Source organism: Haliotis rubra, unplaced genomic scaffold, assembly GCF_003918875.1.
Source record: "Haliotis rubra isolate DU_JTF1 unplaced genomic scaffold, ASM391887v1 Scf226, whole genome shotgun sequence".
Lineage (NCBI taxonomy): Eukaryota > Metazoa > Mollusca > Gastropoda > Lepetellida > Haliotidae > Haliotis > Haliotis rubra.
The window spans coordinates 899,329-925,438 of NW_025766292.1; the positions used below are offsets into that span (position 1 = coordinate 899,329).

At 40.8% G+C, this 26,110-nt stretch overlaps 1 long non-coding RNA gene across 3 annotated transcripts in view; it reads left to right on the forward strand.

The window, feature by feature from the left end:
• Nucleotides 1–22,397, forward strand: part of LOC124277715 — a 61,088-nt gene extending 38,691 nt beyond the window's left edge. Inside the window, exon 7 of one of the 3 annotated variants that reach the window (XR_006898902.1) lies at nt 21,779–22,397. This is a non-coding gene — a long non-coding RNA (uncharacterized LOC124277715). Of the gene's footprint in view, nt 1–1,919; nt 2,485–14,650; nt 15,463–21,778 lie in introns of those variants that run through there. The other 2 variants (XR_006898903.1, XR_006898904.1) reach the window with 2 other exon arrangements.
• The last annotated feature ends 3,713 nt before the right edge of the window (nt 22,398–26,110 follow it).

Genomic DNA, 26,110 nt, shown 5'->3' on the forward strand with positions numbered 1-26,110 from the left:
CCTCAAATACACACTAACAAAAAAATAAAATAAAACTATCACTATTACTTGCAAAAAACTTTCACCTGATGGTATATTCCCCTCATAAAAATTAAAGGTGTATGTGAAAGATGTTTTAGAACAATAACTAGAAACACTCAAACAACGCCCTGTAGTATTTCAATGGCAGATCGGCGATATGTCATATTTTTCACACACCTCAAATACACACTAACTTTTTTTTAAATTATAAAACTATTACTATTACTTGCAAACACCTTTCACCTGATGGTATATTCCCTTCATAAAATTGAAGGTGTATATGAAAGATGTTTTGAACAATAACTAGAAACACTCAAACAACGCCCTGTAGTATTTCAATGGCAGATCGGCGATATGTCATATTTTTATTACACACCTCAAATACACACTAACAATTTTTTTTAAATTATAAAACTATCACTATTACTTGCAAACACCTTTCACCTGATGGTATATTCCCCTCATAAAAAATTGAAGGTGTATGTGAAAGATGTTTTGAACACTAACTAGAAACACTCAAACAACGCCCTGTAGTATTTCAATGGCAGATCGGCGATATGTCATATTTTTCACACACCTCAAATACACCTAACAAATTTTTTTAGTTATAAAAATATCACTATTACTTGCAAAACACCTTTTAACAAAGGGTATATTTCCCTTCTAAAAATTAAACGAATATGTGAAAGAAGTTTTTAGCGATATAAGTTAGTCTTTTCCGCTGTGTACTGAGAATTGAAGCCAGTGAGCTACAACATGCCCACTTGAAACTTTACTACAAAGCTACTGTACTTATACTGACACTAATAACAAGTATTTGACTTGAAATGAAGTGACAGAATAGGTAACTTATCTTCTACATGTAGGTTTTCAGTTGTCACAACACTCAGCGTATGTAATCAGCTGTTGAAAATAAACCGGGCTCAATCTTAAAAACTACGCTGCCGCCATATTGGCTGCACTGGTCACGTGACGAGCCGAGGCATAGCTTAGGAGCTTTCCGAGGAGTGACCACTCCCCCTTATAGAGTCTCCCTGGTTTGAGTCAGAAACGGACCGATGAATTGCAAATTTTATCATTGTACAAAATTGCCACATAAATATAAATAGTACACATGCTTATCATTTACTAATACCCAACAGTTTTCTTATATTTGACAATTTTCACAGCCAGGTGTGCGAGAAAGGATGGAGACGGCACAGCACAGGCTAATGAATCAATAACTTGGTGGGCACTAACACAAAATAAAATAAATGCAACAAAATCAAAATTTGCACAGTCACATGAAATCGACAGACCAACTCTGATGTTTTGTCTCATAATTTTGGATACCCGAATAAAAAAGTTGTTTAACAAACGATCATTATTTTGTTGTAACTTTTCGCTATTTCTTACGAAGGAGGACCACTTGCTGGTAGAACAGCCAGGTAATCAACAAGCGTGTGCAGTGAAATTTCAATTTCACACGTACAACTCGCTCACGTGGCTGTTTGTTTTATGCATTTATTTTTGCATTTATTAGATTTAGTGACCAATTCATCGGTCTAAAATGAAGTCAAACGGACTATAAGACGATCGCAAGGATCAGTATACGAGATGGGAAGCCGGATCTCTACTGTGATCTATATACAATTAGCACATAATTATTCTTAAAGCCGTGAAATTAGAAACGTAAGTTTTAAATGATAAATACAGCATAAATGTATTATTCAGTGTAAAAATAACATTTAAGTTAAATTTTAAAAAAACACACCAAAAAACAACCCGTATGAGCACGTTCCTTTGAAAACCACTTGCATGAACGATATTTGACATGCCTCCCAGAATGTGTAAATGTACGTGTATTATCATGGAACCAATCTCTGTCGTATTACCACTAATAGTTTGTCCCCAACTAGCATACGGCACCCGCGCTGCGAGCGACCTCAGATGACCTCATGCCCAGAGGTGACGAGTCGACGAGTGTATATGGTAGAGGGGCCATCTTGTCACACCATCACCACGCTTGACTTGATCAGTCACTGGAGTGAGACGTCAGTGATCAGGACCGACGAGGCCTGTCCACAAGAACACAGCTGGCCAATGACACACACAGCATTGACGCGCCAATCAATGACGAGGGATGACAGCTCGGAAACTGTTGAGTGTCGATAGCACTTAATTACATTGTGCAAAAACATTTACACACGTTGATGAAGCTTCACCACCTACTTCTTGTTTGTGACTTAGCGGGTTCAGCTGACAGGTTTTGTTGAATGTTAATACAACTGTAGTTGCGACCGTTTGAAAGGTGTTATCGCATACGAAGAATACAGTTACATTTAAACCCAAGTATCTTGGCGATCGTTGATGACCATGTCAATTGCCAGATTCGATGAGAAGTACGCTGTATAAAACATAGAACTGGAATAGAATACCCCGTGTTAGCTATCACCAGAAACACATTATGTGTGCTGGAAAGGAAAAGTAGGGGAACCTGAACTTTCAATTTTGACGTTAACAAACTTTTCAAAGTCAGTCATCTTATGAACGCACCAGCATTTCTCTTTATCACTGCCCCTAAACGCAACGCATGGGATGCGCGTGCACAACGCAGTAGCCCCATACACGTGCATGGGGTGTCATTCTTGATTTTGACCGTTTTCAAGAAGGCTCATAAGTCACTGTAGACCATTAATTTTGACAATCATCTTGCATCATACAGTTATTAGTGTTTGTTTCTTGTCGGTTTTCTTGTTTGAAAATAAAAATCGTACACATGCAAAATTCACGTCATACACCAATCATCTTTCAAGAGCGATTACTGTACAAACAACTATGGTCTTACAAACATATTGACTCCGATATATCTCCCAATGTTTTCAATCGTAAATTAAAACTGGAAGTTCCCCAACTTTGTTTGAAGACTATATAACAAACTGGATACCCTTGAGTCAAAACGAAACCCTCAACACAGAATAATTCCAGAAGCGGTTTTCGTCAATGAACTTGTAAACTAAGACATACGTGGTTCAATATATAATAGTATTGATCTCTGTTTTGAAACAGACTCACATCATGTGCATAAACACAATAAACTGTTCTCCCCATCCAGAATATTTGTTAAGCCTCGTAGTGTAAAGCTAAATATTTTGCTGTAGGTGTGTTCTTGTGAGGGAGTGAAGTTTATATACGTTGGCCGGTACACATGTTAGTTGTGTTGTTGTGAGGGAGTAAAGTTTATATACGTTGGCCGGTACACATGTTAGGTGTGTTCTTGTGAGGGAGTGAAGTTTATATACGTTGGCCGGTACACATGTTAGTTGTGTTGTTGTGAGGGAGTGAAGTTTATATACGTTGGCCGGTACACATGTTAGTTGTGTTGTTGTGAGGGAGTTTATATACGTTGGCCGGTACACATGTTAGTTGTGTTCTTGTGAGGGAGTAAAGTTTATATACACATGTTAGTTGTGATCTTGTGAGGGAGTGAAGTTTATATACGTTGGCCGGTACACATGTTAGTTGTGTTCTGTGAGGGAGTAAAGTTTATATACGTTGGCCGGTACACATGTTAGGTGTGTTCTTGTGAGGGAGTGAAGTTTATATACGTTGGCCGGTACACATGTTAGTTGTGTTGTTGTGAGGGAGTGAAGTTTATATACGTTGGCCGGTACACATGTTAGTTGTGTTGTTGTGAGGGAGTGAAGTTTATATACGTTGGCCGGTACACATGTTAGTTGTGTTGTTGTGAGGGAGTGAAGTTTATATACGTTGGCCGGTACACATGTTAGTTGTGATCTTGTGAGGGAGTGAAGTTTATATACGTTGGCCGGTACACATGTTAGGTGTGTTCTTGTGAGGGAGTGAAGTTTATATACGTTGGCCGGTACACATGTTAGTTGTGTTCTTGTGAGGGAGTGAAGTTTATATATGTTGGCCGGTACACATGTTAGTTGTGTTTTCAGACTTGAAATAACATCAAAATAACAACAGTTCACGCATCAACGTCGTAAAATTTATTGTTAAGATTGAATATAAGCAACAAAACCCTGTCCCCATCCCTAGGGACCATAAGGACTTACATTACTTTTGCTACCTGCATGGGCCCTAGCTTGATTTACATCCTCTCTTCCGCTGTTTGCGAATTGTGAGCAATTTAGCCATACAAACATTCTACGATTATAATTCTGGCAATGATCAACATACATTGAATGATGTAGTCTTACGTCTTTATGCATAGATCTAAATATGAAACAGTTGAGGCAGTGCATGTTTACTGATGTTTCCAATCAATGGCATTTATTAACAGGGCTAAACCTTAGTGGTCTTCTTAACAGTAATTGTGAAATGAACCTAGTTCTGTAGCTTTGTATGTGACGTACGACAGTGTTTGAACAGACGGATAGCTAATGGACGGCGTTCACAGCGATGGGGCCATGGGTAAGTTTGGGTGCACACTTGCCAGCCATGTAATCCGACTGTACCAACAAACCACAGATGATCCCCTCCTAAAGAGTACGAACCTTCAGATATCTTATATTGCTTATTATCCATATATATTTTAAGGGCTTTATAAGCAATAATTATGTACGTAAAGAACACAATGGAAGTTAAAATCTGTATGCCCGTGTCGCTTTCTACAATACAGCAGTCTACGGTTCGTTAATCAACTTCAACTAACACCGGATTAAATACCCTGAATCGCTGCCGACCATCTAGTCAAAAGTCTCAAGCATCATTCACTATTCGATCATAAATTGCATCCACAAAGGCAACATTGTCATGTCTTGGATTTGAGGAGAGTTTTACGTTGACAGAACAGGTGCAATGTACTTGGCTTTCTTCTGCCCTGTACACGGGCTGATATGGGCAGGACTACGTTCTTAAACACCACCCGTCGGGGCTGGACAAAGGTGGTATACCCTCACAGCTGACTTTACCTGCCACGTGAAGATAGGGGGAGGGGGAGAGAGATAGGGGGACCCTGGCAGCAGAAACTTTTCCCATCGGCTACCCACTACAGTGAATATTCTTTCAACAAATAGCTCTTTACAAAACATATATTTCGCATCAAATAACCCTTTAAGCTGTGGCTGACTTTGTATAGGGTCCGGGATTGCGCTGGCGTTCTCCCTTTGTTGGAACGAGATTGACGTGAGGGGCAGTGTACTCTGTTTCAAGGTTGAAACTCGACAAAACTGTCATTTCAATATACCCTACGGCAAAATGACCTTTTTAACAAAAATATTAATGATATTTCTTTGTTGGTATAAGCTTACGTTTCGGCATATTTATCGAGCAAGGGATTATTCTACTACGTTTTCAAGTGCTAAACCAAAACATATGTGTCCCGTAAATGAAAGAGCTTGAATTATGTCTCCCAAAGGCTCTCTGACAGGCAAATTGGGGGTCGAGCAGTTGGCATCTGAAATGACTCGTCAGTGGCAGAGGGGTATAGATAGATTATCTTTATTTCCTCCAAAAATATGAAGATTGTTTCATGTTACAAGAAAGTGTCAAGTTGAATATACAATGACTCAGTAGACAGTTAATTGTGCAGATATTTTAGAATGACAGACTGACATAAACTCAGCCACTAATAACATAACTTCCGCCCATTCTGTCATATTTAAGTTACCAAGTGTTGTACAAGATCCACCAAGTAAATCAGCAATTATTACATCGTCATCATTTTCCCAAAAGTCAACAAAATCAGATATTGATATAATATCACAAATCCTTTCAAACATTTCATTTCTCAAATCATTAAGATGTGTACAGGACATAATAACATGTTTAACAATATCAGAAGCTACTATTCCACATATACACTCTCTGGATTCAATCTTTTACAGCCAATGTGAATAATATGAGAGAGTTTGTAAAATTTAGGCTTTTAATCAAGGCTAGTTCCCACAGTCTACTTGGATTAAAAGGCTCTCGGATAAGGCAATATCTTGAGAGATCCTCTCTCACTGCTATCTGATGACACAACAGACTCTCGTAAGCATCACAGATTCTGGATTTAACAATATCATTCCATTTTGCTTTAGTACATATAACCCCTGTTGTGATGTATGTATTAACAGCGTCAAACAAGCCATACTTGTTTACGAGCTTAACCATGTACAGGATAGGTGACGGGGATTTACCAATGGTAGTCATACATCTGGATTCAAATAGACGATGAAGAAATAATTGTTTAACAACATAGGCATCATTTAGACGGCAGATTCTACCAAACATAAGCAAACAAGATTTTTCTATATACCCTTGAATTGGTAGTAGGCCCAGGGTATCTAGAACCACAGGAGAAGCAGTGCGTTTAGGCAGACCTTGTACCTTTCTACAGAAATACCTTTGTGTTAACTCCAACACGTCCAATTCTTTTGACGTTAAGCTGCTCCAAACAGTACAACCATATAAAGCACATGGTAAAATGACATTGTTCCATATACGACAAGCACAAATAGGGATTGAGTGAACCATAGCACAAGCCAAGGTCATGATACATATTAACCAGTTTACGTGCTTTTTCACATGATGACATTGTTCTATCATACGATTTATTACATGAAGACAACTGAACTCCAGCGTACGTAACAGATTGCATGAGAGGGATGGCCACAGAACCAAGATACAGACTGACTGGTGTAAGATATCTGTCTGTATTGAATACAAGCAAGGCACTTTTACTGACGTTATACTTCAATTTCCACTTCAAACCATAATCGTACACAGCTTCTAGAAGAGTCTGAGAATTATGTGGATTGCTGGAGGTTAAAGTAGTATCATCAGCAAGAAGAATACCTGGACAGTGTCCCCATGGAAGCTGGAGACCTAGACCCGACTTATCTAAACTCTGCATTAGATCGTTGATGTACAGACTGAATAGCCAAGCGGAAATGACTCGCCCCTGTCCTACACCTTGACTGATTCTAAAGCTATCAGACAGGAAACCAGCATAGGAAACACATGATTGCATGGACAAGTATGACATTCGAAGCAGTCTCCAGATTTTACCTCTTATACCGAGATTATACAGTTTGAGAAACAATCCATCCAACCAAACTCGGTCAAAGGCCTTCTGAGGTCAGTTGGCATCTGAAATGACTCGTCAATGGCAGAGGGGTATTGGTCCTGTATAAGTGGCTCTGTCAGTGGTAGTGGGGTATTGGACCTGTACAGGTGGCTCCGTCAGTGGTAGTGGGGTATTGGTCCTGTATAAGTGGCTCTGTCAGTGGTAGTGGGGTATTGGACCTGTACAGGTGGCTCCGTCAGTGGTAGTGGGGTATTGGTCCTGTATAGGTGGCTCCGTCAGTGGTAGTGGGGTATTGGACCTGTACAGGTGGCTCCGTCAGTGGTAGTGGGGTATTGGACCTGTACAGGTGGCTCCGTCAGTGGTAGTGGGGTATTGGTCCTGTATAGGTGGCTGCGTCAGTGGTAGTGGGGTATTGGACCTGTACAGGTGGCTCCGTCAGTGGTAGTGGGGTACTGGTCCTGTATAGGTGGCTCCGTCAGTGGTAGTGGGGTATTGGACCTGTATAGGTGGCTCCGTCAGTGGTAGTGGGGTATTGGTCCTGTATAGGTGGCTCCGTCAGTGGTAGTGGGGTATTGGTCCTGTATAGGTGGCTCCGTCAGTGGTAGTGGGGTATTGGACCTGTACAGGTGGCTCCGTCAGTGGTAGTGGGGTATTGGTCCTGTATAGGTGGCTCCGTCAGTGGTAGTGGGGTATTGGACCTGTACAGGTGGCTCCGTCAGTGGTAGTGGGGTATTGGTCCTGTATAAGTGGCTCTGTCAGTGGTAGTGGGGTATTGGACCTGTATAGGTGGCTCCGTCAGTGGTAGTGGGGTATTGGTCCTGTATAGGTGGCTCCGTCAGTGGTAGTGGGGTATTGGTCCTGTATAGGTGGCTCCGTCAGTGGTAGTGGGGTATTGGTCCTGTATAGGTGGCTCCGTCAGTGGTAGTGGGGTATTGGTCCTGTATAGGTGGCTCCGTCAGTGGTAGTGGGGTATTGGTCCTGTATAGGTGGCTCCGTCAGTGGTAGTGGGGTATTGGTCCTGTATAGGTGGCTCCGTCAGTGGTAGTGGGGTATTGGACCTGTATAGGTGGCTCCGTCAGTGGTAGTGGGGTATTGGTCCTGTATAGGTGGCTCCGTCAGTGGTAGTGGTAGTAGTGGGTATTGGTCCTGTATAGGTGGCTCCGTCAGTGGTAGTGGGGTATTGGTCCTGTATAGGTGGCTCCGTCAGTGGTAGTGGGGTATTGGTCCTGTATAGGTGGCTCCGTCAGTGGTAGTGGGGTATTGGTCCTGTTTAGGTGGCTCCGTCAGTGGTAGTGGGGTATTGGTCCTGTATAAGTGGCTCTGTCAGTGGTAGTGGGGTATTGGTCCTGTATAGGTGGCTCCGTCAGTGGTAGTGGGGTATTGGTCCTGTATAGGTGGCTCCGTCAGTGGTAGTGGGGTATTGGTCCTGTATAGGTGGCTCTGTCAGTGGTAGTGGGGTATTGGTCCTGTATAGGTGGCTCTGTCAGTGGTAGTGGGGTATTGGTCCTGTATAGGTGGCTCCGTCAGTGGTAGTGGGGTATTGGTCCTGTATAGGTGGCTCCGTCAGTGGTAGTGGGGTATTGGTCCTGTATAGGTGGCTCCGTCAGTGGTAGTGGGGTATTGGTCCTGTATAAGTGGCTCTGTCAGTGGTAGTGGGGTATTGGTCCTGTATAGGTGGCTCCGTCAGTGGTAGTGGGGTATTGGTCCTGTATAGGTGGCTCTGTCAGTGGTAGTGGGGTATTGGTCCTGTATAGGTGGCTCCGTCAGTGGTATTGTTCCTGACCTGGACATACGGCTGTGACGAACTGAGCCCCTGACTTCGACGTACCTTTGTGACGAATTGTGTCCTTGCTGTGAACATCAAAGCTAAAACACACATGTCCAATCCGATATGGAATCAGCTGCCCTTGCCATCTAAACTAAATCGTTGACACAGTTTGAATCGACATCTAAGAACCAAAGCAATATTCCACTTTGTCTAAACACCTCTCTAGATATGTTTCTGATGCTAATGATCAACTGTTGATGTGGTGTACAGATCGAAAGATAAAATGTTATTATTCGAACCATTTATATCTGGCCCAAGTTAATGAAGCATGTCTCATTATCACGAAGCCAGGAGAGACTACCCCACGTTTCTCACGCACTGAGACGCCCCGGGGTTAAAACCTACAGGAACAGCGCCATCAAAATCCTAGTTCATATATGAAGACACGTGTCGTCCCGTGAGTCCCCAGCATGGCTCAGTAAATCACAACAAGCTTTTCTATCTCTCTATCCTACCTTTCTCTATATAGTATGACCAGAAATTATTGAGAATTTTAGGAATATGTTTAATTGGATTTCTAGTATAAACAACCGTGACCAGCTATCAAGTGCTTGGTTTCATTCAAGAGAGACAACTCCATTAATCCTTTTTCATTAGTTTGTGAAGAGTTATCCCCCTTTGTTTACTTGCTAGCAGACGACATTTTCAGTGTTCCTCAGTATGGATGATTTAGAGAAGAGGAAGTTGATTTTAGAGTATTATAACAAGGACATCAGATCAGCTAAAGTGATTTCAAGTAGAACAGGCATCCCTTTGTCCACTGTTTATCGTGTTTTGAAAAATATTGCAAATGGATATGGCATTGAGCACCAGGGAGGCGCAGGTAGGCCTAGAAAATTGACTGTCGGTGACAGAGGCGGCTTGGTATTCTTGTTTCTAAAAACAAACGAAAGAGTTTAGAAACTTAAGGCTGGATATGATTGATAGAGGAACTTTGGCTGTCTGTAAGGTGACAAGAACTGAGCTGCATGCAATGGGTTGGCAGAAAAGTCGAGGAATTCCATCACCGATCATGAAACTTGAACAAAAGGAGCGAAGGTTGAACTGGTGCTTACATCATAGAAACTTTAACTGGGACAATGTGATTTTCTCAGATGAAAGTTCCGTGTGGCTGTTTCCTAATACACTGAAATTCTGGACCAAACAAACTGAAAACCCTTTTTATCAGCGCCCAAAGTACAGTCCGAAATTTAACGTGTGGGGTGGCATATCTGTGTTAAGGGCAACGCCCCTCTGTGTATTTGAAGGGAATATGAACAGTGAGCGGTACACAGATATTCTCGAGGGACACTTACTTCCATCTGCTCACGTGTTCTATGGAATCTTTTTGATTTTCCAGCAGGACAACGACCCAAAACATCGTTCAAAGCATTCACAGGCCTGGTTTCGGACCCAAACTATGACATTATTAGATTGGCCGAGCTATAGCCCTGACCTAAATCCAATAGAAAATGTTTGGGGACTTATGAAGGAAAGTGTCAATAAGAAAAATCTGACAAATATTGCTGAAATGACAAAAGGTCCGATATTGGGACAGCATGGACCACGACTTTCTAACTTCTTTGCCCCGCCGCATTGAAGCCTGCATTGCTGCCCATGGTGACTTGACAAAATACTAACTGTTCACCTGTGTTTGAATCTGGAGTTATGTTCTGCTACTATTCACATTTAATACGTGAGTAATGAGTGAAAAAAATATAAAACATTACAATCTTTAAATTCTCAATAATTTCTGGTTGTACTGTACCTAGCCCTTCTCTCTATACCTCCACGTTCATCCTACCTCGTCTGTTATTGGTTTTAGCACCATCACCCGCGATGAGACCTCCTTCCATTTATGTCTCCCCTCCGCTCATCATCAGGGTGAGAACATTGTTATATGTATTATGAAAACACGTACATGCTTTCCGGTTTGGTTGACGCTCGTTTTAATGGAACACGAAGATTGAGACCATCCTTGTCTATGCCCCATAGAGGCTTTCCATGTAGCTCAGGAACTGACGGGCTTATCGTCTGCTATGGTTCATGCAACACGCACGCGTAAAATAGCAGACGACAATATTTTGCTGGTGGTCCGTGTAACATCGATACCGGTAAACCACGGAGGAAACAGAATTACACACGTGATTCACCGGAGGAGCTCGGAGGCTGGCGTGCAGTGAGGTGATTCTGCTGGAAGTTTATCTGATGGCAAATATGCATTGAGGGGCTATATTGACTGGCTTTGTGTGGCTGTCACAGCGGGCCCATCAATAGCATTCGATGAACCAACTTTCCCATGGACAGCCAGTCTTCCAATACCACTAGTCATCTTCTGGAGTCCTCTCGTGGAGTCCTGAGTCGCTGAGGCGGACAGGAGGTCGAGCTGCCGCAATCAACCGTCATTTATAATTGAGGTGACAGTTATGAAGTCAAGTGTTCTGGTAATTAGTTCGAGCATAGGTGATTAGATCTGTTAATTGTTCTCATCCTTACATTAATTTTTTTTTTTAAAAACGGTTCAACAATGGAAATGAAACTGACTATACATTTTTTGCTTCTTGAATTTTTGGCGGTCATTTCAATCTTGACAGTTTGCCATGATAATCCTTCATGGACTATATGCAGGGCCGTTTCTGCTACCCTATGTAAGCGATTCTCGACCTGAAACCACACAATCACAGGTACTTTCGTTACAGTCAACGTCAACAGTCACTTCCGATACCGAACAGAGCAACCAGTCGCCACCAGATACAGATTGAACACGCACAAACATTCAGTCACTATGAACCGTTGTCCAGACAAAACTCTCCTCAAGACGCTGGATTCAGTGATCGGTGTTACAAATGATGCTATATCATAACTCTCCTCAAGACGCTGGATTCAGTGATCGGTGTTACAAATGATGCTATATCATAACTCACATCACATCCATAGCCATTTTTTTCAGCTGCTGTAAAATTGGGTTGGGGTGAGTAATTTTCAACCTGCAGTCGCGCAAGAAATCTTGCAAGAAAACTATTGCAACATTGCAAATTCATCTGGACCGGCTTCGGAGCGTTCATAATACAGTTGCCAAGCTCATGACAAGATGAGGAATGTGCGACCACTTAACACCGGTCCTCAGAAGACACACACTGGCCAACACCGAGACAGAGCATCATGTACATGGTGTTGGTGTGTGTCTTCACTTCATAGTCTGGTTCCAATCGACTGACAAGAACTCACAACGTTTTACCAACTTGGGGAAAATTACGTCATGCACGACATAGTGGTGCCACTAGGCGAGACCACAAAGCATGGAAAGAACCTTAAGTTGAGCTGGAGCTACTCTGTGGAGGAGCTTGCAGTGGCACTCAAATAGATCCAAGGATGTCAAAAGGTTCCTGTCAACCCCCATGACCAACATCCTCTTCCACAGAGCATATGAAGGCTTTCAGAGTAGATAGATTATACAGGGCGTCATATATAAATGTATAATGTTTAAGTGAATATTCTTGTTTATCGTTTGATGTCCTTAGTGACAAGAACAACACATATACAGACTCGTCAACACAATCCGGAACATGGCAGAAAGTAAGCATAACTCAGTAGAGTCCACATACATGGGAATCACGGGAAATACAAGGTCCAAAGTACATTAATCCGCCATATACAACGCAGACACAGCTAGTAGATCATCTACCTGAGTGTGAGAGGCAGCATTACGACCAAACGTCAGTTTTGTCAGTCTGCAGAATCAACATAGACCACAAGTCGGGCATGTGCTGTGTGTGTGCATTAACTGGTTCGAGCCATCTTCATGCAGTACCCTTGTCATCAGTTTATGGAGTTTATCATTGAGAAATAGTCTCTGCACCAAGCAAGAGCGTGGGATGGTTACAAATACCCACTAGAGATATGAAAAGTATACAACCTGAAAACCTTTTCACGAAAACTCAGTAACATCAATCGAAGGCCAAGCTCTGGATAATTTTTTTTGATACTGAGTATTTCTTCAAATGGTATGTTTCACAAGATATTGATCGGTTTTGTTTGTTTTTATTTTATTTTTATTTTTGGGTGGGGTGGGGTGGGATGGGGGGTATTCAATATTGTTTTACTTTTGGGCATTATTTAATCAAATAATGAACATTCTCTAAATTTAATTCTGGGTATAAACACTGGTTCAAGTCATTTTAAGCTACTGCATCTGTCCCAGTGATGCCCTCAGTGTGTGACATATCCAGTTATCTCGCAATGGCCACACAATGTTCATGTCTGAAGTACAATAGCCAGATGTAGCACGTCTCTGCATCCGATCAGTACATAAAGATCCTGTAAAGGCCCGCCAGTTCAAAGGGTACCTTTGGTAACTTCGTCTTTATACTTGCATGGCTTGTCTTGGTTGTCAAGCGTGTAAAAACTAAATTTGACGTACTGTAGTTTATTGGGCGTATTGTCTTGAGCTCTCGAGGGATTTGCTTCCTTACGCTATATCTCAAGTCAGGCATTATACACATAGCCCAAAGGTCACATTTCAATTGGAAGATCCAACCTTAAGAGATCATGTGGACGGAAGATAGTCTAATGCGCATGTGTCACCATCCGCTTCCGGTTGATAAACTACTTCTGTGACTAGCGGAATCATCTACAATGAGGCCTGAGCAATGGATGGCAGTTCCAGGGTCGTGTGACGTTCACTTAGAAAGAATTCTGCCGACGGCGTTAGGAAAAGAGATTGTGCGCCTCCCCTTCCTCTAAATGGGTAAACACATTGAAGAATACCGATAATTGATTGTATGTTTACGTTGGAATATGTAACAAAAGAGTATCGTCTTAGCCCATCACTACCCTTTGAAACAGTTACATCAAGCCCGCCAGTGGAGGTCAAGAGGTTACATCCGTTGTCTCTGCAACTAGGTCAGTGTGCGGGTGGCCGTGTAAACTCGTTACAATAGAGCTCATTACAGCGACACAACAAACTAGGTGTCGCTGACGTCACGAAGAATTAAAGTGATTTGAGTCTCGGCTAACCCCGAGATACATTTCACGTGACGATGGATTACAGTTTCATTTTTAAAAAGTGTGACAATGCAACACCTTATGATGAATTTTGTTTAGAATACAAGATACGGTTATCACAACAAGTCTCATGAATCAACTCGAAGTGAAAAGAAAGGAATTATGGGATTAGGTAAATGTGACACCGGGTATCCAGTTACTTCGTCACGGTCCTCAGATAGCTGGAATATCATCATAGTAAAACCTGCATATATCCCTACTTCCAGCTGACACGGCGGCACACAGGACCTCCGTCTTACCATCATATCAGCGACCATGCGTTACCACATTAGCCGTTGACAGCGGCCAAGGCTATATTCAACTCATCCATGTTAACGTCAGATTTTGACGTTAGTTTTTCATGTTAAATCCATCAAAACTATGCCATGGCAACAACAGCCTTAAGAACTACACGAGTGACTAAGTCTGTCAATGTTGTATCCATAAAAGGTATTTCATCTGTAAAACAGATATTTCTATGACTATTCAATTTCTTCTGGTATTGTTACGAATGATTGACACATATAGTCAGTGGGTGAGTTGGCGAGTGGGGTTTTATGGTGCCTCCTGTTTATTTGCAGGATATATAACATGAAGGAGAGAGTTGGAGGTGCTGTATCCCATCTTTTATTGTTATGTACAGAGCTCTGCGTCACTCATCGGCTGTACTGGGGGCGCACATACAGCACATTTTACATAATTATGAAATAGTGACAGCTGGAGACTGAATCCCCCTGATTGGTTTTGTTTGTTTTCAGCCGCACTCAGCGTCACAGTCCAAACATTTCTCAAGAACATATCTGTGGTCAGTTGACACGGAACGCCTTGTGATACCATGACCATCATTATGTGACAGGTAGGCGTGGAAACCATCAACGCCCGTAACATCATCGTCATTATCATCAACAAGACAAATCAGTCGCGTCAGTGGATCTGACCTATATTCAGAAAGAAACTAGAAGACAAGGCATATAATTCCTCCACCCCCCACTGAGACTCCACTTCAAATATTCATGTATAGGACACAGTCCATCATCATACTTGGTACATAGAAGATAGCTGTCACTTGAGACCAACAAAACAAAACCCAAACAATTCCCAACCATTCTCCAGTAACGAAGTAATGTATAATGTATTAGAGGCTCTGCCAGACAGACGCTTGATGCTTGTGTCGCCGTCTCCGGGAAGCGCCAGTACTTATGTATACGCCAAGGAGAAGGCCAATTCTGGATTATTTAACTTCATTCACCAAAGGGGGTATAAATTGTACTTAGAATCAATACTTTTCAACATTCTGGCTTGTGAGGCCCGACAATTTGTTGTTCTGCGGCGGAGTTTGGGGGTGAGACGTTAATGGGGTTGCTTGACAATGTATCAAAAACAGGAATTAGTCCCTAGAAATGCTTGAAACATATGATCAAAACAAATGATGTGCTATGAACAATGCATCATAGCCAGATGTATTCAGGCACATAGTTCCATGTAAACATATAAGGTTTTGTCGCAGGAGCTAACAATATCACCATACTATCTAGAGTCACCATACTTTCTAGAGTCACCATACTATCTAGAGTCACCATTCTATCTAGAGTCACCATACTATCTAGAGTCACCACACTATCTAGAATCACCATACAAAATGGCCTTAATTGTCCAGGAAATCGGTCAGCAAGCACAATTCTGTCAAAGCCTAAATTTCACGTACAGATCCATTTGAAATATTTCGTTATTTTTATACTAAATCATTATCACTGGTAGTCTAGATAAAGTTCACTCTTTCTATATATCCCCATTGATATATACACCTACCTGCAGACGTGTAGTTGAACCTACAGAGATGACATGTGTGCCTCAATAGAAATCTGGGATATTGGAGTACGACACAGAGATCACCTTGCTACCTTCCATCTCCAAGCAGAGCCGACTTGATACTGTTACTTTTCAAATATCATTTTGGTCATATTTGAAATTATTTACCAAGACAACAAGATACATGACTGCTGTCCGCAAACACCGACGTCAGATAATCCAGAATGATGTAGTGAGCTTCAATCCACGCTGTGGGGGTACGACGACACACCAGACTGACCAGCCGAGCCATGTGGTCGCCTCTCCCGACCAGCTGGTCGCTGTTGACCTGTACTCGAGGCCCCAACGGCTCCATGAAATAAGTGGGGATATGGGGATATAGTTGTCTGTCAAGTTTTGTTTACGAAGCATATTCAGTCTTCCTGAATAACACGTGTGCAGATGTCTGGCCATGGGCTGGTGTCTTTTTATTTTGTATTTGTTTATATTCTTTCCGTTTTCCATAAAATAAATTTCCTGTCAGTGAACAGTCGATGAAGCAAGAAGTCAGCGACTAGATGTTTGGATTTCCTTATCTTTCATATGGCTTTCTTATTCCGCCGAAACGAAAACCAAGGCTAAGCACTTCGCGATGTTTGCTTCAGTATCGTTTACGCTTTAGTACAAGTGACACATCTAACGAAAGACAAGCACTTCATGCTTGGACTTTACTGGATTAAATGGGAATGCCTCTGAATAAAGTAGTTTCTGTATTTTTGTAAAAAACTCGCCAATTATTACTATAAACCATGTTTTCTGTCAAACAGAACTGCCAATTTATGTGTGTATTTCCTATATTTGGCTGAGATGAGGGGGATGAGGACGTCACAACATGATGTGGGTGTATCAAGTCCTCGTGTTACAAAATGATACAATATGTGATGTACGTAGAAACCATACTATAATACACTCAGCTGTCTCCATTTGCATCTGACATTCCAGGATAGTTTTGTAAGTGAGTGAGTCATCGTGTTTTGATGTCACAACACGTCAGTTTATTGAGGCGTATGAGCCCCAAAAGATGCAGGGAGAACACTACCAGTTTGATCCAGTCTATCAACAGTTATAAGGATGACAACCCAAATATACTGTGGAACCAAACACCATGATTTAGGAGGTATTGGTGAGGTCACACAATGACCACATGAAATGTGGACTATCGTTTATCATCGGGCTGTTTGCCATTACGTCAGAGATAAACATCTGTTATTGAGGTCGTCACTAATAAAACAACTGTGTTCTGTCACGAGAAAAAATATAGCAGCATCTCACCTACAGTCCGTTTGAGTCAGAAACGGACCGATGAATTGCAAATTTTATCATTGTACAAAGTTGCCACATAAATATAAATAGTACACATGTTTATTATTTACTAATACCCAACAGCTTTCTGATATTTGAAAATTTTCCGGACTCCACCAAAAACGTTCTTTAAGAAACCATCATTAAAATTTTGACAAAGTTTACTATTTGTTACGAGGGGGGAGTGCAGAGAAAGGGACAGCCAGGTGTGCGAGAAAGGATGGAGACGGCACAGCACAGGCTAATGAATCAATAACTTGGTGGGCACTTGTGCACGTGCTTCTCTAACACCTGGCTGTCCCTTTCTCTGCACTCCTCCCTCGTAACAAATTGTGAACTGTGTCAAAATTTTAATGATAGTTTCTTAAAGAACTTTTTTGGTGGAGTCCGGAAAATTGTCAAATATAGGAAAGCTGTTGGGTATTAGTAAATGATAAACATGTGTACTATTTATATTTATGTGGCAATTTTGTACAATGATAAAATTTGCAATTCATCGGTCCGTTTCTGACTCAAACGAACTGTAGCTGTTCTCCACTTTCAGATTGGAGATAAGGAACAAATGCGGATAGTCCAGCAATACTTCATAAATAGTTGCCACAAAAAGGCAGTCCCTCTTTACAGAAGAACTAACATTTAGTCGAACACGATATTTCACTTCAAGAATAATGCAGGTTTTGATTTTATTGACATGTTCGCCTTGAACTTTCTGGAGTTTCACTATCTCAGTGATGAAGTTGAATAAATGCCGCAATGAAGTGGGAATAACAGAATCAAATTATTCACTAAATCAAAACAATGTGTTGAGAATATGTAATAAACTAGTTTCATGAATAGTATCAATATAGGTAGCAAAATGAAAAACATATTGTTGATCATAACAATTGTCATAAGTAATGATCCAAAATGCACCGAGTTGGAAGATATTCTTTGACCAGACGTCGATAGTCACCGTATATATGCACTCAATAAAAGGTTTGTGTACCTCCTGATATACTGAAAAAAGGTTATTGACAATTGATAATTGTGGAGATAGTTTTTAGGAAACCGTGCATTTAGTGTACAATTAATAAACTCATTATCCGTAATTATTTTATTCGGCATTACTTTTATACAAGTAATATTTTTTAAATATATTGGCGGACTTTGCAATTCTAGTGGAGGATATTTTTGTTCATTTCAGAAAAAGCGATTAATGTTATTATTTTGTCACCATTATCAATTTTGTGTTCATATTTCAGACTCAGATCGTCATTGTGTTGACATAATAATACAGATTGGAAAAAACAACTTGGGTTCTTAACGTGACCTTCTATCTTGTTGAGAGGTTCGTGCGCCAAATCAACTGTTACTTCAGATCACTGTCTAATAAAAGCAATACAAGCCGTAACTGATGGTGACATGGTCAATGACATAACCCTGAAATGATTAACACAGTTATCTCAGAGGTTTCAAGGTATTAAAATCAGTCTCGTCTCAGCGGGTAAGGAACGCCAGAAATAACACTCTGACAGCCGTAAGTTGGCAATTATAAGACATACTGGGTCATAATTTTACAAAATAAGAGGGTGATAAATGGCAGCAATCTTGAAAATTGGCAGCTGTCTTGACTGAAGTTAAATAAGTATATGAGGATATACAATGAATACTGATGTAAAGTTTGTGTTGTTGTGTCGACATTGGAGCCCCCTGTATTTGGGGCACTTTAACTGCCCCTCTATATGTACTATTATAACAGCTTTACCTGTCTTAGCTGTATCATCAAAATTCAAATATGCATAAGTACAAAGTGCATCAATATACGAGCTATGCAAATTCACCTAGAAATATATCCAAATACGTACGTAAATCTTAACGAATCAAGAGAGAATTTCCCGAACGGATGTAAAATGTATTATTCAAGTGCCTTCATATTGTCATTCACTCTATCTGTATAATGATTGGTGGCGTTCAAGAAAAATCTCACTTGGGTTAAACGTTTTCCTTCAAACCTACGGGATAAAATAAACAACCATATGAAGCAAAAGATCTCTCTCCGATTTTATGCATCCAACCTATACATCCTAATATATGTATTCCAAATTATTGTTACTGCTTAACAGAGGATGGAGAAGCCCTGAAAAAATGCTTGCATTAAGTTGTTCGGCTTTGTGACTCTCAATACGCACTGAAATGACTTCGAATGACAACAGATGATTCCTCGATGACCTACTGTTTGGTAGCATATAAGACACACTGAATTGTATCCGACTGAAGCCTATTCGGCCATCCAACAAACTCATTACTACACCATAACCTGAAGTTTGTCGAACGACATTTCATTATATAGAGTCCCCCAACTGGTTCTTCCTGGACGTCAGTGGAGATTTTATTGGGGGATTTCTTCATGGGTTGTTTATACAAGCGAGTTGAAGTGCCCATGCGTTATATGTCTGTAATAAACCTTTAATCCCTATTTAGCTTGAAAGTAATATTCCCTCGATTAAAATTCACTGTATATTGAGACAAACGCACAGCGATGAATTTACACAAAACGCCACATCTATTCCAGGTTTGTACAATAGGCTCGTCTAAGCTGCATTGAAATTCTAGTTGAAAATAATGCTGATTTATGTTGTAATATTCATGTAACAAGAGGACAACAACTGCACCTTCTCATAAGACGGTAGTGAAAACACATAATTTCACAGTAAAAAAAAAAAGCAATCGCCACACCCGAGTAGAGCGTCTTCGTGTCAAATCCTTTTACGACTTATTAAATCTAAACACCTCTTTATAAGGAAGAGTTTGCATGAGCTGTACTTATGGAAATCTGCGGGATGAGGCCTTCTGAAACTAGGCTGATGGTTCAGCCATCCACAGATAGGGGGCATACAGAGACTTTGAAAGGGTCTGGGTTTTTTTGTGTTGCACGAAACTGCTTCAAAACATTTCAGGCCACCTTATATGTACACCGAACAGTTCATATTTTATAGGCCTAGGATAAATTAGATAGGTTTGTTTTTCTAGTATATGAATATAACTTAACATAGGGTGGTTAATACTATACATCACCGATCATGTTCAATGCGTTTTTAGACATGGAGTTTATCGGTTTGGTAAACAATGGATTTATATTTTAAGCAAAAATGCATTAAATTGATTGTGGAAATATATTCTCAGTCAATTGGTGTTTTAATAAATATCTAACCTAGTGTCTTTAACCTTTTAGCCACAGAAAGGCCGTGCAATGTGCATTGCAGACACTTAGCTACACAACTAGTTTCACAACCTCCTCTGGCATGAAATATATACCATGATGAAATGATTCACACACAAATGATCATACCGTGAAGAGATTAGGCCACGTTTACATTCAACACTCCCTTCAATATTTCAACTTCTTGTCGTCACAATACATTATTTACTGGGACGATATGTATCAGCAACTTATACAAAGGTATACACCAGGTGAACCATGTAACATGGTCCATCTAATTATAACAATTTCACCTAAATATGCTAATTTTTCACAAAAAAATGACAAAAATAGCACATCAAGTTATATTGGAACTCAATCTGAAATACATTTGCAACACAGAATTTAGCGCTATATTTGTAACTAAACATGCAAAAGTGATACATAAATGTATTATATGGGAGTGCACAGGATTCTATACACGTGTGTATAGGATCCGCTGAAGTAAATGGTTTTGTACTCAGTTGATTTCAGGCATGGGTGGTAACTGAATATCTATTATTGTTTCAGCTGAGACCTACACACGATATTCATCACTACTGGTGCTGATCTGTCCCAGCACATGTTTCTGCGGGCGCTATCTACAAATCACCAAGCTTAATTAATGTGTATGGTTGAAACACCTTGAGATCAGATCTAATTTCAATATTGCTGCACCGAACATCTGCTGATAATGGTGTTCACAGCTACTTAATACTGACAAATACCTTAATTATTTGATATCGTCAAAGAGTTAAACATATTGAAAGTTTCTTCTTGAAAATCTCTTACCACAATTTATCCCAGTTGTAAAGCAGTCCAAGAAAGAAAGTGTTAAACATTCAGTTGGAAAAGAAACGATGCTCAGTGTATTTAAACTTCATTATAAACAGTATAGGATGGAAAACAAAATGATATTCACCATAAAAAAAGACAAAATTTAGACAAACATTCGTCAGTTAGTTCCAGATTTCTAATGAAACTAATGATAAAAATCTATAATTTCAAGTTTAGAAATGTTGACAAAAGGGAAAACATTTGTATCACAGGTCAGTGTCAACCGTGAACAACACACTGTTCGAAATATTATTGTAAAAAGTAACTTTTTGGGGGGTAGAAGCCGGGGTACCTCATATTATATCCGACTCAATCATTTTACAAAGATGGATATTCATGTTTTATCCAACATTATTTAAAACCATTACGAATTTATGATGAAGATGGCAATGTAGACTTTATTTTAGTTAATATTTCAGTAAATAAACGAACTGGAAGGAAAACAAACCCCATAATATTCTTGTTTTATGAAGTGTCAGTGTCAATAATCAGGTTATTGATCTCACCGGAAGCCTAATCAAAGGGAGGCTACTCTACCCTCACACTTAATATTCGACAATGTTCAAACCTTATGCAGTTTCGTCGATCGAGACTGCGAGTGTAGAAGAGTAAACCCTTACAGACATCATAGGTATAATTCACTGTAATTCATACTTTATTTTCCAAAACACATCTATTCCAGCTCACGAGTCAATCAGCATCACGCAGTCAGTCACATGTAATGGCGACAGACACCGGTCAAACACGACCAGTCCGGACAGGTGAAACAAACGTTTGATGACAGATGTACAACCTACCTTGCCACAAGCACTTGGACTAAGTCGATCTTGGTAAATTGCAACACCGTTGCTTCACCCCTCCGCTTCCCGAGCCCGATGTTTCACACACCAGGGATATAGACGCCTCAATATAAGATCAACATGAGGTTGCACGAGCACCGACAAAAGCACGTGCCATATGAAATTCATGTCGACATCAATCGTCCAAAAAGTTGACAGCCGTGCAAGAACTTGAAGAGTGATGTTCTTCAGAATGACTGGTGATCTAGTTGGTATGTCAAAAATATGCAGAATAACTTTGCCACTTTAGAACTGAAAATATTTGTCGTCCATTTAAATATCTTGCATATATCATTTGACCACTAGTTCCTACTGATGTGAAACGTTAGGATTTCAACAAATACGTTGATGTGTCGAGAGGGAATCTGTCAAGTTATATATATTTCTCTGTCGGATATATTTGTCGTAACCAACGGGTTGTGATTATTTGTCGTTAATCTGCTAAATAAAAATAGAACAGACCTGAAATTCATTGTGTGTGAGACCAAATAAACGAATATATGTCTTCTTTTTTATCACAACAAAGCATCGTAGCTAAGACATTTGAAATACATTACACTCCTATACAATATCGGGGTATGTGCGGGCAAAGCGGTTTAAAACACTCACCAGGATCAACATTAACACTACTCAGTTTGATCTACCTCCATTGATGGCAAAACGGCTGATACAAATGTCAACAGATTTGTTTCAGCAAATGCAAAGACCTTACAAGGGTACAATATGTGACCCTGTGGCGAAATGCTATTATTTATGAACGCATCATTACCGTTACATTATGCCGGCAAACCTGTGTCGATGTCTATCGATATTCTCTCATACGCGCTAAGCTTATTATCAAGTGGCTCTCAATTATGTCTATTAGTGTCAAGTCATTAAACATTAAGAAGACAAAGCTGCCTTTCATCCCCCTTATCCTGCCATTAGGGAATATCGCCGTATATTCACGGGGATGCATATAGCAGCACGACTTGACAATGTTCCCATGACCAACGTCACATGGAAATGGATTTGAACTATTGCTAAGTGGAAAGTAACCACTATACTATGAAAAGCTCAAAGGATGGTTATTGCTTGCTTAAAATGTGCTTACATTGAACAGTATCAAGTTTGTATGCTAAACATGACACGCGAGGGACGCAGGTTTGTGGTCCACCACCAAAGTCACTGCAGGTTATACCTAAGATTTATGATTGAATACATGAGTGTTATACAAATCTGACATTCACACATACAGTGGTGTTATACACTGACCACAGGGGTCATACTCAAGGTGGACAGTGGGCAACAAGGTCGATGTGTGTTAAAGATTGACACATACAAGCTGGTCAGCTTGTGAGAGAGTGAGTGAGTGAGATTTAGCAATATTCCAGCAATATCACGACGGGAGACTCCAGAAATGGGCTTCACACATTGTACCCATGTGGGGAACCGAACCCGGGTCTTCAGTGTGGCGAGCGGACGATTTACACAGGTTACCCCACCGCCCCGGTCAGCCTGAGTGTTGGTAACTGCACCGTCACTGTGTTCAACACACTAATATCACCACTGAGTAATTGGTTAAGGGGATTTAAAACACATATATATGAAACTTAAGTTGAAAGTTGGAAAAGATAGACAACAGGTAAAGACAGTGTGCTAATTGTTGTCTTGAATGCTCATGTGTGTACCTCGGTTGTGTTACCGCGGAAGCCGCAGCTATAGGTGACATGTGCACGCTACACTCGGTACACAAACGATTGATACACATGCAGCTCACACACTTGGCATGATAGCATGACATACATCCAGGTCACACACTTGGCATGATAGCATGACACACAGCCATCTCACACACTTGGCATGATAGCATGACACACAGCCATCTCACACACTTGGCATGATAGCATGACATACATCCAGGTCACACACTTGGCATGATAGCATGACATACATCCAGGTCACACACTTGGCATGATAGCATGACATACATCCAGGTCACACACAATTGGCATGATAGCATGACATACATCCAGGTCACACACTTGGCATGATAGCATGACATACAGCAAATCCCACACACTTGGCATGATAGCATGACATACATCCAGGTCACACACTTGGCATGATAGCATGACATACAGCAAATCCCACACACTTGGCATGATAGCATGACATACATCCAGGTCACACACTTGGCATGATAGCATGACATACATCCAGGTCACACACTTGGCATGATAGCATGACATACATCCAGGTCACACACTTGGCATGATAGCATGACATACAGCAATCTCACACACTTGGCATGATAGCATGACATACATCCAGGTCACACACTTGGCATGATAGCATGACACACAGCAATCTCACACAAATGGCATGATAGCATGACACACAGCTATGGTATACATTATATTGGACTCCCACACAAAAACATGGAATACAGGGATCTATCGTCTGCTCCGAAATTCGCCACTATGACGTCATGGGAATGGTGGCGTTCTGAACTACGATCTTATCGTCGATTTACTTGAGCGACTGACAACTCGTGTCGTATGTTATGGCCTAGTCAAGGTACAGGACACTATCAGCACGGCGAAACGACGATACTATGACAGGAATACCCAGGTCAAGGACGAAACCAATACCCAAACTAAGAAATGTCAACGTAAACACCTAATACAACCAAAGCCAGTGTCCCACGGAACAAACACATCCAGTAGCTTATATCAATACATCCTGGATTGAATGATCTTCATGTCCACATTTGTTCTAGGAAGGTCACAATCATCACCAATGAGTAAATCTTCAAAAGAATAATATACATGGATTATTGATACGGTTCATTAAAGCAAGGTACACCAAGATTGTTTTCGAAAACCAACTGTATCTGTTCCCCAGGGATTCTGCCTCTCTGATCCTGGACTGCCCCGCTGACGCACTACATGACCTACAGCATGCGGGCCCGGGCGCACGTGCAGGACAGAGAGGTCGATCCATGACTGTGCACGCATTCATATTACCGAGCATTTCTGGGCATGACATTCATGTTGGTGATTTATCACAAAACAGGGCAAAGGGATCTCCACTGAACTTTACTACAAATCCTTTTAGAACTGCAATCACCGTAAAATTGCTTGTTTACGAGCGTATCGGGTTTGGTCGTTAGTTGCGTGACCAGCTCGCACATACGGCGGGGTGGTCATAGAGTTATTTGTTTACCGTGTAAACTGTTAATCTAGCTTATGGTGAAACGCACACCCTCCTTCAGTGGGTCAGGGGGGTAGAAAGTGGGCGTGGTCGCGACTAATGACACGGGTGCTCGGGAATCTATACTCCTGAAAAGCCCTCAATGTCTGTAGGCATAATTACAGTGCTCGATCTATACAAGTAAAGTCTCTTTAACTCAGACTTCAAAGGAACGAGAGCAGTTGGTTTAAATTAAAGATTTGTTCGCTTGACATGTCCTCATTTTCAAAATCCTGCTTTTCTCGTGGACCTGACCTTCCCGTAAGAAGAATGGCCACCAATGTTGGTACGACTAGCATTATTTTGGTCAGCCATTGTACAGGCTGAACAAGATATCACACGTTTAAAGCCCCAGCAATATCGTAAAGTGAGAGCATTACCAGACACTACTCGTTTGGAGACAAAAGAAACACAACTTTGTCACAAACTCGTACACAGCCAAGATTAAGCCGGACTGAGTGTGTACGGACTTTGGGAAACAAGGACATGTATTTTACTAATGAATGAATATGATAGCCTTGAATTCTAAGAAAGACGTAAATGGGTTAATCGTGCGGTTTGAGTGTCTTAGATAGGAGTACGCTGGTTTCGGGTTTACAACTCATGGTTAAAATATTGAAGGGGCGACTTTAACTTATTCAGTCGCGGATAAGGTTTCATCTCAGATCACAAATCGAACGATACCTTATTAGTTGTAAGGTTCAAAGAGATGTTAATCACATAAACATTCTGACGATGAGAAGTGCATGATAGTTTAATATTCTGAGAAAATATTTTCTGGAGAGGGTAAACGGCAGTTTGAGGTCATCCTCTAGAGTTGCTGAAAATATCCTTGGAAATATTGTAAGTTCATTCACTACAGGATAACCACATACATGTAGAAATTCGAATTTGTGACAGAATAAAATCTACTCAAACCAAGCTTTTTTGTCGAGGGATCC